The 19,069-nt window shown below is 51.0% G+C and overlaps 1 pseudogene; it reads right to left on the reverse strand.

The window, feature by feature from the left end:
• Positions 1-7,472: 7,472 nt before the first annotated feature.
• On the reverse strand, positions 7,473-8,512 carry LOC120850097 (annotated as a pseudogene).
• Positions 8,513-19,069: the final 10,557 nt, after the last annotated feature.

A 19,069-nucleotide genomic window follows, 5' to 3' on the forward strand; every position in this document is an offset into this window, starting at 1 on the left:
ATGACTCATGAGCAACACCAGATAGAAGACAATAGGGCTTGAGAGTAACGACACTTACCCATCTTGGGGCTTAAAATTATTGTTGACATTTATCTTAAGTTTTATTTGAAATCATAGGAAACGCTTTTCCCATCTCCATAAATGATTAAGCAGTTCGTGACAGAGTACAAAGCAATATTACACGAGCTTCCTAACACCAAATCAGATGCTGAGGAAGTCGCGCTTTTGGATCATGACGATCGGCAGTTGCGTCTGTTCTGTACTAAGCACCAAGATCAGTGTGTCGAACCGAAAAAAATACGGGTTCGGTTACGGTTCAGGTTCAGGTAAATTTATTTTGTTCCGGTTCTGTTCCGGTTCGATTAATTCGATCCGCGAACCGGTTCACGAACCGGTTCGGGGCGCTGAATCGGTTCGCCGAACCGGTTCGGAAATTATAAATGACAAATTGCAACATCAAAATAAATTACAAATAAAACATCTGAAATCAGCGCATACAAAACGGGATACATCGTAGTGTAAGGCTCAGGGATTTCTACCAGGAATGGTTTCTTTATGTGCACTCAAAGGTTACCTCACCGACGTTTACGCATTCGGACTTCATCTAATTGGGTCCGACGCAGTAGCTGTAAAATCCGCGACCTCCTTACAAAGTAGAACTCACTAACTATCCCGCCACCTCGGCGTGCAAGCAATTGAAGGAACAGTGGGGAGAAAATACAGCTTTCTTTATTTGAACTAGCCTTCGGTAACTCAAATTAGACCCTTAAAGAAGTTTTCATTAAACAAGATACGGAATATGAAAAACACTTCACCGAACGCAACGCCAGAAGGACGTAGTAGGATAAATATTAAAATAGAAGAGTTCGCTGTCTCACAAATATGTTAGCTTAAAGCACTGGCTTAAAGGGGTCAAGAAACGATTTTTCTACTTCTTCCTCCTTAGCTTTAATCCTCAACTCAAATGCGAATTGTGAAATCACGTGGTCGTGACATTCCTTCGGCACCGGTGCGATGACTCCTAGCTTCCACCGTGCTTTTTATGCACACCATAGAACTTGTCATTCCCCAGTGACAATAAGTTCCGTTAGGGCACTCATTGGCCACGAACGCGAATCCAAATATTCGTCGACGGATTGATTGTTGACGAGCGCACACGTCCGAGTGACGCAGTTCTCGTGTCCAATGCGTGAGCTGGGCTCGGCTGACGTCAGTTTGGCGCCGGTGACGCGCTTTTGGAACTGCGGATGTTTCATATTGAAAAGGCGGAGAGCTTTTGAAGGCAGGAAGGTACAAAATAGTCCGCTATATTTTCAAATGCTCGTACCGAAAAGCTGGCTTTTGACTTTCTAGCCTCTTTCGTTTGGCGAACTAAACGATATGCGGTTAGTAAAGTCCTAATTTAAAATCGTTCATCCCAACCCAAAATTCGTTTCATGGCCCCTTTAAGTGCCTATACGAAACCGGATGCATTATTATCAAACTCCACAGCCTTTTCTTTTCTCATTCCGATGGAAGCAAGCTTCAAGAACTCGCGCGTTTTAGAAACGTGTTATGAAATGAGCACACAGCAGCATTTAGGATTTACGAGATTGTAGAAAAATAAAATCCCGTAACGCGATTTTTTTTTTTTTTTTTTTGCACAGGCTTTTAATTCTCTTTCTTCCGTGCAAGCCGCGACCAGTGCAATACTGGTTCCTATGTCAAGATTCATGGATGCAGCGTTTTTCAAGATTCATGGATGCCGCGTTTATATTCCTAAGACTGAGTGGAGAAGAAAAATATGTAAGCGAGGTGTGTGTCAGTTGACGGCACTTAAAAAACAAATGGCATTGATAGCACTCCATTGTCACCAGCGCGTGGCCGAACTGTTTTGACATGAGCCGGTAACCGTTATTTTTTTCCGGTTCAGTTCCGGTTCGGGTTCATCGCGATAACAATTTAACGGTTCGGGTTCGGGTTCAGTTCCAGAAAAAATACCGGTCCGGTTCCGGTTTTCGGTTAGGTTCGGTTCCGGTTCGACACCCTGACCAAGATGGCGGCGCCCACAACAATATCGGGGAACAGAGTGCCGATACCATAGAGATCATACATACTAACTCTAGAGGAAAAGGTCCGCCATTTTCCCGTACATTCTGGCTGCCGCAAGCGGCGGATCATGCAGGCAGACCCTCGGGGTCCCAAACACGGTTACATCATCAGAGCAGTTTCGTGAACTTCAACAATCCACGAACTTACCGGTGGAAAGATATTCGCGTTCCTTTCGAAGCTTTTTTTTTTTTTTTGCATAGCGCGCAGATGTACGGCCTCGCGTTAACGCTAAACTAAACCATAACCCGACTTCGCCGGTGGGGCGCGGGTGGGCGCGGTTGAGGAATACGAAACTGCGTAACCACCAGATTCCCGAGATTTCGACAGAAGGGAAGTTAATGCAGCGTAATGACTTTATTGCTTTTTATAAGCGTCAGAATAGGTCAGAATTTAGTTTACAACGTTAAATTATCACTGTTTATATTGCTGAGAGTTTTCAGTCTTCGCGTTTACCATGGCAACGTTGCTTTCTTTCTGTCGTGTTCTGTCGCTCTCTTTTGCGATCGTTCACTCGGGACCCCGGGTGTCGGCGCACGGGATTTGCCACTCCTCCTCACCCACCTTTACCCCCCTGGCCGATACTCCAAGCGTAGCTCATTCAGTGGCTCTAGAAGACAGGGCCTTCCCACTCCCCAAACGCCATCACTAATCGGCTAGAAACTGAGGGAGAGGGAAAGCACCGAGCTGTTGGAATCATTAGTGGGTAGACGAATAGCTATACTTCGTTTCAACTTAGGTCCGAGCGCGGTCGATGTTATGAGCCGAAGGGCCAATCAAACAGCGAAAGAGGCACACCGTCATGGCGTGCTCTCTGCAGTTGATAGGACCAGCCTGGATTCGCCGTCTCTCTGTGCGTGCTCCTCCGCCGGCTAGTCCCATCAAGCACAGAGAGCACGCCGTGACCTTACGCTCTTTACGCTGTTTGATTGGCCCTTCGGCTCATAACATCGGCCGCGCTCGGACCGAAGCTGAAACGAAGTATAGATGCCGTTCTCTCGACTCATTGTTCGAATGCGTTTGAACACGGACGCCGGCGCTTGACGTTCGAATTCCGCGTTCGACGAGTGAGTAGAGACATAGGCCGTGTACCAAAACGTACTCGATCTCACTCTAGGGTAAAGGTTCTGTACCTTGGCGTTCGAAAACCTGCCCACGTCCAGATCCGTCTTGTCACGGGATACGATCCGCCGGTGTAACTCGGATCCATTCGAGCAAGAACACAGCCAAAGGCAGCTAGCTAGCTTGGCGTCTGCCCACTAATCATTCCAACCAGAGTTCGGTGCTTTGGCGTACCCGCCGCGCTTTGGTCTCCCCCTCTCTCCCGTTTCTCTAAACACAACCCTCAAATATGGCGTCTAACGAATGAATACCCCAGAGAGTACATGCTCAGAACGAGCTCACCAGAAGGGGACGAACACAATACAACGTTGTGTTGTGTTCGTCCCCTTCTGTGTTCCTGAGTTTCGGGTTCTATTACCATGATTCGTCTGCTTCTTTTGTGGGAGTTGCGGTGACGTCAGAATGCCGAGCTCTGAATAGACGATTGCAAGCTGGGCGACTGGCCGCCGCCATGTCTCTGCTCGAGCAGGCACGCCCGTGCGATTACGAACTTGCGAAAGCTACGTTCACCCGCGCGTTGCACGCGCTTGCACGCATGGGGCACCACTTGTGGCGCCATGCTTGCAATTGTCTATAGCTCAGGGTCGCTAAACTCGCGGAACCAAACATTCTTTGCTTCCTGACGTAGCGGGGGGAGTGACCAAAAGAACGCCGCAAAGTTTCCTCCTCCCTGCGCGCGCTCAACTTCGCAACTTCATGTCACATTCAATTGGGGCGCACGCAGCACCGGGAAAGTGCTGCCCCCAAGGCCGCGCCACCGCGCGGGTGCAGCGTATGACGCACTACCAAGTGAACACGAAGCATTCCGCCGTGCAACGCGCTTAGCGCGGTCACTTCAAGGGCAAAACATAAACGGGTGGACCACTGAACAAAATCCGCCGCGAGTGGGGCGGCGGCGCGCGCCAGCTAGCGAGAGTCTCCCGAGTCGCTATGTTTACCAAGGCCAGGAAGACGAAGCGTGGGAAAGAAGGGGCCGAAGGAGGCGGAGAGCGGTAGCTCAAGGCCGCGCCGGCCCGCAGTGCGCAAAGCTGCACGGTCTCCTTTCGACGGTGCAGCTGGTGCTGCAACGCGCCGGTGTCGTGCGCCGCACCAAGTCCCAAATGAACGTAGTGCAGCCGCACCGACACGACCATGTGAACGCGACGGGTCCATCGGTGCAGCGCGGTGCGGTGTGGTGCGCCCCAATTGAATGTGACATTAGACGAAAAATCCCCCGCGATCCCTAGGCGGTGCACGAGAGCACGAGACAGCGCGGGGAGGCGAGCGTTCATGCCGCTCGCTGTGCGTTGTCTTTGGGCTCTGTAGCGCCGTTGAGACGAAATTCGATCCCGTCATGCCTCGCTCAGTCGAGGAGCGAGAGCAGACGACAGAAGTTCGTCTGCTACGATGAGGCATTTGCACAGCGGAACCGAAAAAAAAGGAAGATTTTCTGCTCGAAATCGCGTCTTCCGGGCTACAAACTCAAACGCGAGCTTGAATTGTAAGCGTCTGATATTTCACGAAGGGAGGAATCGACGACCCGTGCTTTATTAGCAAAATTGGAGTCGGTATGTTGCCGTACAGACGCTGAAACCTACAAGTGTGTTATGAAAGGCTCAGGACAAACACAGAGGCCGCGAGGTCTCACATCATCCGTGTGCGGGTGAAAAGTGGAACATTTGTCAACAAAGCTCCCACAACAGAAACATGTGACGCATTCACTCAGCGTCCGGGAAAGCTAAACATGGAAACGTTGCCCGAGGCTTGAGCAAAGTCATATTTGAACGACAGCTATCTTGCCCCGTCAATTTTTTTTCATTTTTTTTTTTTCAGAAAGCTCTCGTTCTTAACGCCCTCACCAGGGAAATAAAAAGTCTTACGAAACGTATTGCTACATATTCCAACGAACTATATTTAAGCCGTATCCTTTCAGTGGTTCACTCATAATACCATGCTTAAAACGAAGCAAGCTCTTGCGTGTACAGTGCCATCAATTGTCTCAAGAGTATGCTGTTTTGAAGTCAGCTGGTTTCGGAAACTTACACCGTCTGTAGATATTTCTGACAGGCAAGTTGCTTAATTGGCAGTCATCGCAAATATAAGTTACACGTTGTAGCAACCAACGTTTATAGATAAACGATGGCAGTGACTGGGCACTCTCGCATTCCCACCCATCACGTCGAACAAAAAGGCGCTAGTTTCGGTTTGAGGTAGGTACTTTTCTGATATTTGATATTTCTTTATTTAACCCTTGAGACTTTGGACATCACAGAAGGCCAGTGGCCCGTACCCGTAGGTCTGTGGCACCCGTACCATACAAGACATTTACACACACACACACTCATACATGCACACACACACGAATAAATAAGAATGGAACCGAAATGGGAAGAGGGGGAGGCAAGCGTCGCAATCTAGTAGGCGCGGAGGGAGCGCACAGAGTCCCTGCAGAACTCCTTTACATTTATCTCGCCTTCCAGGACACTGGCTGTCAGCGCGTTTGGCAATGACTGTCGGTGACGCTCTGTGCGTGCAAACAGGGGTTGATAAGCGCCATCACGGGTGTGCCGGAGTTCATCACACAAGGGAGGGGGACGCTGGTCAGGGCAGGTTATGCTGGCAAGCAGCCTGATGGACGCCACTTTCCGTCGGAGGGCCAGAGTGTCCCAACCTACAGCTTTGATCGACTGGGGAGTCCGCATGTCTTTGCAACAGGGAGGGCGCGGTGGGGGGCCTCTGCACAGGACAGTGTGTGCAGCGGGACGTTGTACACTCTCTAGTGATGCAATGAGGCTAACCTGCGAGGGGTCCCATATTGTAGAACAGTATTCAAGCTGAGGAAGAACAAGCGCAGTGAAAAGGTTCTTGAGGGTATCGGCTCCGGCACCCCTAGAGATTCGAGTGGTAAAGCCCAGCATCCTCCTGGTTCTTGATAACACGTACCTCGTTGATGTGGGTAGTGAACTGGAGTCGATGGTCGAGCGTAACGCCCAGCAGTCTTGTTTGACGACTGCGGTGAAGGGCGTCGCCAGCAATGGTTAGTATCTGTTGCTCATCAGGTTGTTTCCTGTGAGAGACCAGCATGGCAGAGCATTTGGAACAGTTCAGCGGTAGGCGGTTTATCAGTGACCATTGGTGTATACGGTCAAGGTCCTCTTGCAGCTCCCGATAGCGCCTAAGGCCTAGGGCAGGTTGTAGCAATGTGACATCATCAGCGTAGAGAAATGGGGTAGATTTCAAGGAGAGCACCAAGTCGTTCACGAAGACATTGAACAAGGTCGGGCCCAGGACGCTGCCCTGGGGCACCCCAGACTGAACGTCGGTAGCACAGGACGTGGCTCCACGGAACACACATCTCTGACTGCGGTCGTGCAGAAAACTGGACAAGAACTGAAGCACCTGGCCCCTGATGCCCATGCTCAACAGTTTGTGAAGGAGAATGTCATGGCTCACCCTATCAAAAGCTTGTCTGAAGTCCAACTGCACAAGTTCACAGGCGACTCGGTTGTCTAGAAGGTTGCTGAGTGTGTGCACTACGGTCGCCAGTGCCAGTTCGCAGCTGCGTCCAGTCCTGAAACCATACTGGTGCGGGGTGAGGAGCCCTTTCGACTCGAGGTGCTCCAAAAGGTGTTTATTGACGATGCGCTCCATTGTGCGGAACACAATGGAAGTAGACGATATAGGCCGGTAAGAGGTAACTGATGACGCAAGTGCCCCGTGTCCCTTGTGTATGGGGGTGATGAGGGCGGTTTTCCAATGGCTGGGAACTGAACCAGCGGTCAAGAAGTTATTGAACATCACAGTCAACACAGGGGCCAGTCTCGTTGCACCTGCTTGAAGCAACGTGGGGTGAACACCATCTGGCCCTGGTCCCTGGGATGAATTGATGCGTTTTATGGCCTCTGCAGTATCCTCAAGAGTGATTATCAAGGTTCCCAGGGTATCGGCAGTCAGTTGAGGGTCAGGCAGGGAAGGTGCTGAAGAGCGCTGGGTGGGAGCTGCCCACACTGATGAAAAGTGATTGCTAAAAAGGTCTGCGATGGCCTGGGGGTTCTTATGAGATGGCCGTTCTCGGTGAACTCTGGCGTCGAGCTGGTATTCCTCTGATGCTTGACATAAGCCCAGAACAACCTTGGAAAGCGGACTGCCTTTTCAGCAACAGTTTGTAGGTATGTCCTCTGCGAGGTATATATCATCTTTTTGAGCTCACTCTGCACCTCTCGTGCATGCGCAAGTAGGGGGGCCTTGCGCGGACCCTTTGCACATTGTGCCTTGCGAAAAAGTCAATGTTTCTCGTGGGACAGACGGATAATGTCAGGGGAGATCCATGGGTGCAGTGACTTCTTCCTTTTTGTCTTGGATGGGACACATTCCTTTTTTATGGCTGCCATGATGTCAAGGAAGCAGTCATATGCATCGTCGGTGGGAGGGTTGTCAAGTACTATGCTCCATGGGGCAAGGTGCAGCAAGTTGTAGTAATGTTGAATGTCCATTCGGGAAAACTGTTGGATGACCTTGACGCGTAAGGCCCTTCCCTAGGGAGAGTTAAAAGGCATTCTAGGGATGTGGTCTGATGGTCTGAGTTTGCGAGACGGGGCTGCAGACTGCACTCGCGGATGAGGACCGGGTTGGTGACAAATGCCAAGTCGAGGAAGGATGAATTCCCAGCTAAAGAGGTGTAGGTGGGATGTCTGCATACTTGTACGAACCCCGTTGTCTCCATGATATCAAGTAGCTCGTCGTCGGAGCTTATCGATGGGATGGGGGCCGTTGTGTCCGTCCAGTCCACGTGTGCATTGAAGTCCCCCACCACGCAAACGCTTGAGTAGCTCTTGACACTAGCACGTGCCAGGGACTGGCTGAGCAATTCATAGGAATCACGACGTGAGTTAGGGGGGCAGTAGATGCAGGCACATAACGTCTTTCCATGTTGGAGGCTGATCTCAACAAAAACAGCCTCGAGTCCGTCCGTCTCGTAATCCCAACGTCTACGGCAAGATAAATTATTCGGAACAACAATCATGACTCCCCCACCGCTCGAGGCTCTGTCCTTTCTGTAAATAGTGCGATTGCCGAGGTTTCCAATCTGGCCGTCGGGTATAGACGGATCCAGCCAGGTCTCGCAAATCGCAAATACTGTGTGGGGGTTGGCCTCAAGCAATACGTGGAAGTCCAGTGACTTGTTTTTTATCGAGCGAACATTCGAGAACCACAGCGTGAGGCTGTTGTTCCGCAGCCCATGAGCTGCAGGCTGAGGAACAGTAGGGCCCCCCTTCGCCTGTGGTACGGCATCAACGCCGGTCACGGGAATTCTCTTGTCCATCAACCTCGATATGCGGATGACACCGCTACCCTTCCCAGGAGGCCGGTGAGCATCGCCATCTCCACAGTTGGTCGGAGAGTCGTCGATCAAGACATCAAAGGGCTTGCACCTATAGCGGCATTGGTGGGTGAAGCAGCAGGTGGGGACGTATCAGCCTCGAAGAGGTCGTCAGGGAACTGGGGCAACGAGCAGACAAGGCACAACCACGGGTCGCTGGTAGAACCCAGCCGTCGGTACTGCGCCAGTGATAGGTGGACGTGTAGTATTTCAATTTTTTCATTTAAGTCTGGCTCGTCACACTAACTAGATGGCGCCACGTTCTGCCACAGCAACTCCCGTAGCCGGGCGGCGCTATTGTACACCCATCAGGCCCGTGCCCCGGGTTGTTTCCCCCTGAATAAAAGAGTACGTGTTTGGACCTTGACCTCGACTGACGTCCTCTCTTCCGGGCGTTCCCGCCCTTGGGCCCCGCCGGCGCTCGCCGCATCAGCCTCATCACTACGGCATGTGAGACCTCGTTTCTTCCGCAGGCGCACGTAGGTCCTGCGCTCCTCTTTATTTTCACGGGTGACCGTTTTAATACTACAGGACGCAACTTCGATGAAACCATCCCGCGCAGGAGTCGCAGCAGAGCGCAGCCTGGTTGTCCCGCACACGCTTCATGCAACGGGCACAAATAGGCTGATGAGGACCAGGGTTCGACGCAACTTCACCGGCGATCAGAATGCACCAGACGAAGTGATGCCGACGAGCATGACTTGTGAAGTTCTCTGCGCAGTATCGGCGGCGTTCCGCGGCAGCCTGCCGAGCCTGCTGCGAGTGGTCGGGCCTACTAGGCCTAGCCTGCATAGAGCTGACGGCAGCCCAGCTGGAAAAGGACAGGGGAACGCCGGTCCAACCTTGGGGTAGACTTGCTTGAAGAAGGCTGCCAGGGTACTTCGGGCCAACATGAGCGACGCCCGTAAAGTTGTCTGTCCGCAGCTTCAGAAGTGTGGCGAAAACCAACAAAAAGCGGAGCCGTGAGAACGTGCGTGCGTCCGCCATGTTAAAATGGTTAAAACGATCGTAACCATCGTAGTGAAACCATTTGAAATGAGGCAGTAAACAGAAACAAAGCCAAAAGCTAAACAAGTCTATATTTCATATTTCAAAGTTACATTATACGTTATGTAAACATTGACGACCCGTCGCGAAGCGAAGCGATCGCTCGCCTTGATCGCGCGTAGAGAACAGAGCAAATAATGGCAAATAATAATAATAATATCGCTGCGAAGCGATTATAACAACATCTATGACGACAGCATCAGTCTGCACTCGGTGCATTCGGCCAGTTCATTCGGGGCCGGTTCTCCGTGCAGCACTCCGCGGGTGCAATGCATTAGAACTCTCACAGTGCAAGTCTGGATCGCCGATCGGGAGCCCGTCACTGGCATCACCGGTGGCCATTGCTTGACAACAGGCAATACACGCAACTCTAAGGGAGAAACACGCAAAAGTAGGAAGCTTGTACGCGGTGCTCGAGGGCGAGTATTTTATGACGTGCTGCGATCATTATATCGGATGCTTGTAGATCAAATACACATTCGTCGAACGTTCGAACATCGATTAAAAAAAAAAATCGGCCGGAGCACCACCTACTTTACCGACGTCGTGCTTCGGTTGCTAAATAAACGACACGTTCAGCGACTGAACGGCACGCTCCGAGTTTTAGTTTGTCACGGAAGCCCTCACAGCAGTTCAAAGAAAAAGCTTTCACCAGAAGTACTATGTACAAGCGGTTAAAACGATGCCAATGTCCCCAGTAAAGGCCTTCCAACTTATCGTTTGCTGAGCTCTGATGACTCCGTGATCACGTAATGACTCCATAATAACTCTCGGTAACTCTTGTCTCATTAGACACATCACAGTTAACGCCTAACCAAAGTCGCCCTCAACCACACAACATTTATTTAAAAAAAGATTGGTATTCTAACGCGTTTAATGTTCTTGCCCACAATATTAACTGTTATTGGCGGAAAACGCGATATAAGTTTCATGGTCGAGAACAACCTACTAACGTAATAAAATTGAGTTTTCCTGTTTCTCCTATAGCACGCATTAGCTCGTGTCAAGCGATGACTGCAGGTGGTGCCGCTCGACCCCAGCAATACAGGCCTCTACCCGCGATCCAGCCTCCTGAGAGATCAGTGGTGCCAGTGCTATTAGACATAAATGGTTTATTTGCATCGGTACGCCCATACCTGCTGGATGTCGGGACGAGGCGCAAAACCTACATCCGGCCAATATTAGAGCCGGTTTTCGGCCGAAATTGCCTCGACACTGGCCAAGTAGCGACGTGCTGTTTCGGCGACTCGTTTGTGTAATTTATTTGTTCAGTCATATTATTGGGTCCCGGGCCACTGTGTACATCCCATAAAAAAGTGTACTGTGGTAATTATACCTTTATGAGAAGGAGTATTGTAGTTTTACATCTCTATAAAAAGATGTGGTGCATTATCACACGTTTTAAGAAACGTGTTAAAAAATCACACAATTTTAAGGGTGTGAGGTTTACATTTTTTTATAAGGTCTATCGCTACACTTATTAGGGTGTTAGTCATGGGACACCTCACTTATATGTATAACGGTGGGAACATGTTTAATGTGTTATACCTCCAACTGAACAAAATCTCCTTCATGTGATTACATCGCGTGCCGATGAAACGATCTGTCGATGACACGTTGTTCGATGAACTGATTTGACCGCCAATGCGTGACGACTGCCAGTCATACCTCGGCAAACCTCACTCATGAGGGCCCTCACTCACCCTCACTCACCCTCATCTTCACAGGCGAGGTGAGGGTGAGTGAGTCTCTGAACCAGGAAAATTCATGAGTGTGAGGGTGAGTGAGGGCCGTGAGGGCTGTGAGGGCCGTGAGGGCCGCGGGGGCCGCGAGGGCCCTGAAAACCATGAGGGCGGTGAGGGCGGTGAGGGCGGTGAGGGCGGTGAGGGCGGTAAGGGGTATGAGGGCCATGAGTGCGTGAGGGGCGTCAGGGCGGTGAGTGGCGTGAGGGCCATGAGTGCGTGAGTGGTGTGAAGGCGGTGAGTGCGTCAGGGATGTGAGGGCAGTGAGTGGCATGAGAGGCGTGAGGGCCGTGAGGGCGGTGAGTGCGTGAGGCCCCTTCAGACCGAGCATCTTTCTCAGCAATTTTGGTATTAAAGGCCGGGTTGTTCTCTAGCTTTCCCTAGATCGACACGAATTGCTGAGATCGCGTCTGGCTCGAGATAAGCAAGCAACTCGGAGCAATTCGAATGCGTTTGTAGCAGTAGAGTAGATTGTTGAGCTGTTGGGCTGTAGCGGCTGCATCCAATCAGGGACGCAAAATTTTCAGGTGATACCTCCTGCCGGTGATGATGACACCGAAAGACTTGGTTCTGGTTTGAAATCGATCGCTTTTTTGGAAATAAACTGTTTCAGAAAGGTGCATTAGTATTCTTAACTAGATTTAAATGCATAAAAACACGTTTATAACGCGTAATTCTGTCTAAATAGAGCAAGAAAAATAAAATTCTATGATGACGATGGCAAATTGCAGCAATTGGTTGCTGCGTGTGATCGCGGGCGGCCCGTGTTGCTGGTGTTGCGACGTAAAGTTTCTGGGCGAAATTGCCCCATCTGAAGCTGGCCTGAGTGGCGTGAGGGCCATCAGTGCGTGAGGGGTGTGAGGGCCGCAAGGGCGGTGAGGCGCGTGAGGGCGGTGAGTGGCGTGAGGCGGTCAGTGGCGTGAGGGCGGTGAGTGGCGTGAGGGCCGTGAGGGCGGTGAGGGCCGTGAGGGCGGTGAGTGGCGTGAGGGCTATGAGTGCGTGAGGGCCGTGAGGGCGGTGAGGGCCGTGAGGGCGGTGAGTGGCGTGAGGGCGGTGAGTGGCGTGAGGGCGGTGAGTGGCGTGAGGGCCGTGAGGGCGTGAGGGCGATGAGTGCGTGAGGGCCGTGAGGTTCAGTAAGGGTGAGTGAAGGGCCGAAGGTGAGTGTAACTGTGAGGGTGAGGGTGAGTGAGGGGCTTAGGTGAGTGTGGCTGTGAGGGTGAGTGTGAGTGAGGGCGACCTAAAATGCCGACCTCTGCTGCCAGTAAAATTTCGGGTAAATAATTCTGCCGGCTCCCGAGAGACTCGACCCTACCCAAGAATTACCCCGGTTCTTGTTTGTTTTCCAACATTCTGAACTGTATTAGCCCCGAGAGCGAACACAAGCGTCGCTGCGGTCGCCGCGCCCTGATTGGGTGAGGTGTACCGTGACGGCAGGGCGATGACTCCGCTCCGCGATCTCGCATCGGCTCGCTTCCCAGCACCGGTTTCCTGGGTTGGCGTTGTGTGCCGCAAGCTCTTCGAGGAGCTGGACTTCGTATACCCGGTGTACAAGACGTTGAGTTAGGCCGATATTGACGTGCTTCCGTACATTTTATAAGCCTGCTTGTCCCTTTTACCTTTAAAATTGGGTTACAAATCCCGAAAGCTATCGGCGGAGGCAATTCCGCCGATGAACCTCCCTGTTTGTCCACACGACACGAGGCAATTTTGCGAGGGATCGGTGAAGCGGTGGCGGAAGTGTTTCAGACGCTGGAATTCTGTTCCTTGCATGTTCATGATTTAGAACGATATTACATCCCACTTTCAAGGCATTTGAAGGGGCATTTATATCATGGGCCTTTGGGCGGTCGGCAAATTAGTTCGCGACCCCGACTTTGCGCTGCCACTCTGCATGCGCTGGTTCGCCGATGTTTTAAAGGCCCTGTGTCTGATTATCTTTGAAGTGCTCGTGGAACAGGGATGTTTTGCATAAATGTAGCTTCTTCGTGAATTAATTATATAATTTATACACGTATGCAGGCATATTTCTTAGAAGATGCACAATTACTGGAAATTAGTTTGTATGGTAGCAGCAAAGACGGCCGAATTGCCCCCAGTTGCCTGTATGATATGTGTTGAACTGCCCAAAATATGCACAGCAATAGTGCCGTAATTTGGAATGTTTATACTTTTTCCTGAAATTTTTATTCCAGCCTTGGGCATTCGGGAAATTCACCGTTTAGTCTGAATTGTTATTTCCAATTAAAAGAGACACTGCTGCAGGTCTCCAAAAGCTTTCTCAGCCTCCAAACTCCCTACAGCTGGACTCTCTGACAACAGAGGAAAACAGGAGTAAAAGCAAGCATTCGATTGTCTGTCCAGTGGTAGATGCAGCACTAGTAGCAGAAAATGTGGAACCTGTGAAGGGCGACAGTCTGCGTGAGAAAAGCTTCTGGTATTTCAGCTTTGAGACAATTCGATTTAAGTAAAATCTCAATTTTAGGGCTTAAGGGACTGATAACGATCTAGACACATTCGCTTACGTTTGTTATACATTACTTGAGGGTTGATATAAACAAGTCCACAGATACCACCCGTGTAGTCCATTGAAATACTATCCGAATCCAGCAAAGTTCAAATGCGAGCAATGTATATAACAAAATGTTCCTTGCTTTTTTTATTTTGCCCCTGCACTTGGGCTGTCTTACTTGTGATTCTCTCCCCATGGCCCAGGCTGTATTTAGCATGTTGCTCGAGCAGCATGCAGCTTTTCTGCTTCGGTGATCTTGTTCAAAAACAGAGATACAAAACAAAAATAGTATACACAACCTGCCAATTCATTCAGACGATCAGCAGCATTTATTTTGCGAGATGTAAATCTATAGTAATGCTCCTGCAATTGTGGCCATATTTCTTCATTTTCATATACCAGCTGTGATTCATGCGTTGCCTGCCCTGTCAACCATGCTTAAAATGTTGGTTGAAGTTTCGCCTGTAGCTACAGGCCATACCTCAATAAAGGCACATATAAAAATTTACACTTCCTACAGAAAACATGCCAGAAAAAAATTAAATAGAAACGAGCGCGCCGACAGCTAGCGTCGTCACAGCCTCCACAGGGCGAGCGGCGCGAGTCGGGGAAAACTTCTCTCCTCGCCGTGACGTCACCCCGTTTTGCCGTAAGGGGGCGCCACGCGAACTTCTCGGGGCTAGGGAGGCTGTAGTAGCTGTAGTGAGGGTGGGCGCAACTCAAAACCTGGAGAGCGTTTGCCTTTTAATGGCGGCGCCTGAGGGAGAGGATTCGAGAAAGGATATGCGCCAGTGTTGCCTGCACGAGAGCAGGCGCCCGCTCTGTTGCAACTCTGTTGCTCCATGCGCCTTTCCTCCTCTCGCCTCCCATTGCAAGCAACGAGCGCCATGGCGCAGCCTCTCTCGCTTCCTTGTCGCTCCGAGAATTGCAAACGTCGAGCGGAGAAAGCAGGGTTGACAGACAAGCAGCAACGTCCAAGATGGCGGAATTTACCATTTTTCGCGTTAAAAAAATACTTAACCTATCGCAACAAAACTGGTGGCTATGGAAAAGTAATCATTTATACCTTGTGTAAATTATTCAAGCACCTGAATGGGCTTTTATGACCCGAGTTAGGAAAGAAAACGACCCTTTGCCCCATAGACTCCCAGCAAAATTTAGCAATTAAATGGCGTCCATGTCCCGTGATCGCCGATCTAGCAGTTGCACCCACCCTCACTTGAGCCTCCCTACTCGGGGCTAATACCAGTTTATGTAGTACCTCTTCGGATATTACAGAAAAAAAACGATGGCAGTCGCAAAAACTCTGACAGCCCGGCTCACAGTCATGTGGGAGACTGACAGGTTCTCGTCAGTCGCCGCCATGCCTTGAAAGCTACCGGCTCCGAAGAACCGGAGCGCGCAGAGAACTTGTTGTTCCACAGTCATTGTAGACGCGATTGTCCGCCGCCTCAAAGTCCGGGCGCCGAACGAAGCTTGTCGCAGAGTCAACGCACAACGGCTTTCGATAGCCGGTACTGTCGCCGAAAGTCGTCGTCGGGGGGTTGAAAGGTGTCCCGGTGGTCTCGGTAGTGACGCCGACGGTGGCGGAAGATAAGCTCGGCCGCAGCGTACGGCACCGCCATGTTGACAAAGTTTAACTTCGCCTCGATCCGAAGCGAAGATTTCGAGCTCAAACCACGGCTCTCGCAAAGTTCAAAAACGTCACTTTGACGTCAGCGACAACTTCGACAAACGAGGTTTCTAATCACTTTTTTTTTTTTTACAGAAACTCTGGGGGGATTCGGGAAGTCAACAGGTCGCCTAGGGACATTCTGCAATGCATTAATTTCAGCTTGGCGTAGGGATGTAGGGACAAACGGGCGCTACGTAATCGGCGAAGCCGTTCAATCAGCGGGCTCCTCGCGCCCCTCACGCGCTGCACGCGCGCCCCTATGAACTTTGCTACATTCTGTCGCTCTCAAAGAAATGAGCGTTCTAATTATTGACACAAATACTTTACTAGGGGGAATACATTCCACTCCTCTCAAATACAATAGCCTCAGCGCGGACAGGCTTTCTGGGCTTGGCGAGAACCTTCTATCGTCGGGGAGGTCTCGGCTATCGATTTTATTGATGCTCTACATACCAAATTCATTGTTGTGGAAATGCGCGAGACACGTGCCGCGCACCACTTCTAAGAATAACATGGCATCTAAACTCTAGCTCAGTGGTGCGCTAAATTCTTTGCTGCGCTGTGCCGCCATGATCTTCCCAAGGGTCGCACGTTCCACGTGCCTCGTGCATCGACGCACCTTGCGCTACTTTTGAAACATGAAGGGGCTTAAAGGAGCGATGCAACAATTTTTGTACTTTGCGCAAATACCGCTTAAAACGGATCCCTAACGTCAATGACCTATGAAACACGCGTTCGTTTTTCACCCCACGCAATAGAAGTCCCAGAAAAAAAAAATAAAGAAAAACGAGCAGCGTTCACCCCCTCAACTCGCAGCCAGAACAAGCGGCCACGTGATCTGGAGCCGATTATATGCCGCCAGTGTTGATCATAGCCACGCGCTGGGGTTGGCAAAGCGCAGGACACGCGCTGAGTTCCAGACATTGTTATGGCTCGGCTGTTGTCGTCGTTGCAGCGATTGGACACGGGTCACTACCCGAATGCTTCTTGAGCTAGCAATTATCACGAGCCCGAGTCGAGTGCCCAAGCAATGCTCGGGTCCAATCTATGAACCGCATTCAAATATCGTCACTTGGGTGTACTGCGATCCCCACGTTACGTCATAAAATTTTTCAAAGGAGAGATTGAATGAAAATGATCGCTTTTGTCCTTGAAATTACACCGCAACAAAACAAGTTTCTTGGCCAGTGGCGTTGCGTGTGAGTATCCTTGAGTCCCACCGCCGCGGTCGCCGCGAACATCCACGTGCACTTGCGCGTGGACTGACGCGGACCTCCAATCCGTCAGGGCTGGATTTGGCGCTGTAGGCGTTCTGTCTAATGCAAATGAGCAGAGTGGAATGTATTCCCCCTAGTAAAGTATTTGATTGACACCTCGCTCAGCGCGACGTCAGCGTCGCGAGGGTCAAATTAGCGCGTTCCGCAAACTTCGGGCACAAAGTTGTGCTCGACGAGTTTAGTGACCCAGATCGAAGGACAGTGGCTACACCTCGAAGCAAGCTGTCTTGAGCTCTGCCCACTTTCCTTTGGTCAGAGCCAATCGGAGTTCGGTGTTCTAACATCGCCACAACCGCGGCAAAAGGAGCGGAGGAGGCTCGCGCTCCGCATTGGCAGGGCGCATGCGCAGTGCTCATACCTTGTGCGGAAACTGCGCGTTTGGCCCCACCTCGCGTGAGGGCTTGTCTGTAAACAGCGCGTTGGAGTTGACGCGTTTCTTACAAGTACCACTACTGACCATTTTTGTGACAACACGCAGGACACGTGCCACGAGCTGGTGCTCCGCCTCCATTTGCTTCTAAAGGCCGCTCTAGCCGCTCATTCACACTGGAAACGGATCCGCGTTCGCAAAACGGTTGCGAACGTGGTTGTATAAGGATCCAGTACAATTGTACGCGCACTTGATGTCATCGAGTGCGCGTGCAATAGACCATTTGCTATATTACTCAAGCATCAAGAAGAATGCAGGGATTGGTGTTCCACGCGCCACACGCGCACGCCTTCCCTGTGCAAAAGATTCGAAGTAAATAACCAAAATAAAGTGTTGACGAACGCACGTGCAAGATGCCATTTGTTTTAAGTATTTACTTTAGAAAAGTTACTACTGCTGAGGCCAGCACGTGCGGCGCATAGAACACCAATCCCTGCATTCTCCTTGATGCTTGGGTAATATAGCAATAGGTCTATTGTACTGGATCTTTATAGGAGGTATTCACTGGACGCCATATTTGAGGGCGATGTTTAGAGCGCATGCTCAGAACGAGCTCACATTAATAGCCTGCTAAGACCGGCAACCTTGATGGTGCTAAATGCACGCTCCAAAAGGACTGCGGAAGCTCGCCGTCAGCACGCGCTCAGCAGCAGCGCACACGGATATGGCCGCCATATTTCTGGGTGATGTCTAGAGCGCACGCTCTGAACGAGCAATAGACGCTTTGCAGCAGCTGTGCATGGGCGCCGCCATGACTGACCTTCAGTTTTTGTTCCCTCTTATTCCGTTCGCTTAACTTCGTCATTACCACAGCAGGACAGGTTATTGCCATTTTAGATGCTATTCTGTTCTTGTGCCCAGCATAGGCCCTTGTGAAGACCCGTCAACGCCCGCTTCAGTGGCTCGGCATTTCGGTAAGACAAGAGAAGGGCGGCTATGGCGGCTCAATCTGGCGCGTGTGTAAAGCGTCTATAGGCTGCAAAGATCGGCAATCTTGAGGGTGCGAAATGCACGTTACAAAAGTGTAGAGGTCGCCACCTATTGATTTTGTAAATAATCCGCCGCATTCCTGTGGCGCTCGCTCTCGCTGTACTTCTTGTCGCTTGATTAAATTCATTCCTCTGTGGTGATCTAGAACGTGTCGGTCGCATCCTGGCTCGCTACACCCTGTCCTCACGGTACGGGCCCTCAATCCATCAAACATGGTGTCAGAAGTGAACCGACCTCGACGCTAGCCTTCAGGACACTACAATCATGTCCAAGGAATCTAGCCCGCAGTGGGTCGGCGTCAATCTGCAGCAGCCGGACGCGTTCGACTTTTCGAACGTCGGGACTTGGCCGACGTGGCGAGACCGCTACGACGACTATGTCACCGTGTCTGGGCTTGGACAAGCGCCTCAAGACGTCCAGGTACGCTCCCTACTCTACTGTATGGGTCCAGAAGCTCGTCCGCTGCTCAACACGTTCTCGCTCGACGCGGCGTCCCTCGCCTCGTACACCGCAGTGGTTGCTCGCTTTACGGCGCACTTCGTGCATCCAGCCAACGAGCTCTACGAGTCTTCGCGTTTCCACAAACGCATCCAGCAACCTGACGAAAACGTGGATGCCTATTACGCGGAGCTGTGTAAGCTCGTGAAGCGCTGCAACTATCCGTCCGCGGCGATAGAAGAGCGTCTAGTTCGTGACAGGTTTGTCGTCGGCCTGCGTGACACGCGTCTCTCGGAGCAGCTGTGTCGGAACGCTAAGTTAACTCTCACTGAAGCCTGGACCCAGGCACATCAGTCCGAAGACGCCGATAAAGAGAAAGCGTCTGCGCGGCC

Source organism: Ixodes scapularis, unplaced genomic scaffold (genome assembly GCF_016920785.2).
Source record: "Ixodes scapularis isolate PalLabHiFi unplaced genomic scaffold, ASM1692078v2 PGA_scaffold2__306_contigs__length_199485367, whole genome shotgun sequence".
NCBI classification, from domain to species: domain Eukaryota; kingdom Metazoa; phylum Arthropoda; class Arachnida; order Ixodida; family Ixodidae; genus Ixodes; species Ixodes scapularis.